The sequence below is a fragment of the Penaeus monodon genome, chromosome 15 (assembly GCF_015228065.2).
Source record: "Penaeus monodon isolate SGIC_2016 chromosome 15, NSTDA_Pmon_1, whole genome shotgun sequence".
Lineage (NCBI taxonomy): Eukaryota > Metazoa > Arthropoda > Malacostraca > Decapoda > Penaeidae > Penaeus > Penaeus monodon.
The window spans coordinates 47,367,809-47,368,353 of record NC_051400.1 but is presented as its reverse complement, the minus strand read 5'-3'; the positions used below and the strand labels follow the sequence as shown (position 1 = coordinate 47,368,353).

At 28.4% G+C, this 545-nt stretch overlaps 1 protein-coding gene across 1 annotated transcript in view; it reads right to left on the bottom strand.

Moving 5' to 3' along the window:
• Nucleotides 1–545, bottom strand: part of LOC119582383 (kinesin-like protein Klp98A) — an 18,087-nt gene that overhangs the window by 5,196 nt on the left and 12,346 nt on the right. The gene's annotated exons all lie outside the window — the stretch shown is intronic.

Genomic DNA, 545 nt, shown 5'->3' with positions numbered 1-545 from the left:
ATGGAATGCTCTTGTTTGTAATGAAACCTGTGATTGGCTCATGATATTTCACTAAATATTTTCACTGACAACTAATATCAGCCATTAAATTTAAGTTAAAAAGTTTGGAAACATTACAATGTTTTGCCTGCTATCAACATTATTGCTTTAAATGTGTGGTGTTTTCCTTAAAAAAGAACAACTGGAACTAGCATACCTGGCAACTTTAGCTGATTCATGATAGCCAAACTTTCTTTACGTTTAATCTCAAATATTTTTTTTGACAAAAAATACATTTTTTAATAGATTTATATGACTTTTTGTTAAGTTTATAAATGTAAAACACATTGTTTTGAGAAGGTGAAATGTGAAACACATATATAATATGTAAATATATATCGTAAGCTTTTCTCACCTGATTCATGTCTATGCTTTCTTCAGGAATTTATGAATGAACACTGCTATTTAGTATAAAACATTTGATTTCATGGATTCTGAATATAATTTGAAAGGTATTGGAGACAAAATTTACCTTATTTAACTCAATGCCGCTGGAAAAAGGTGTC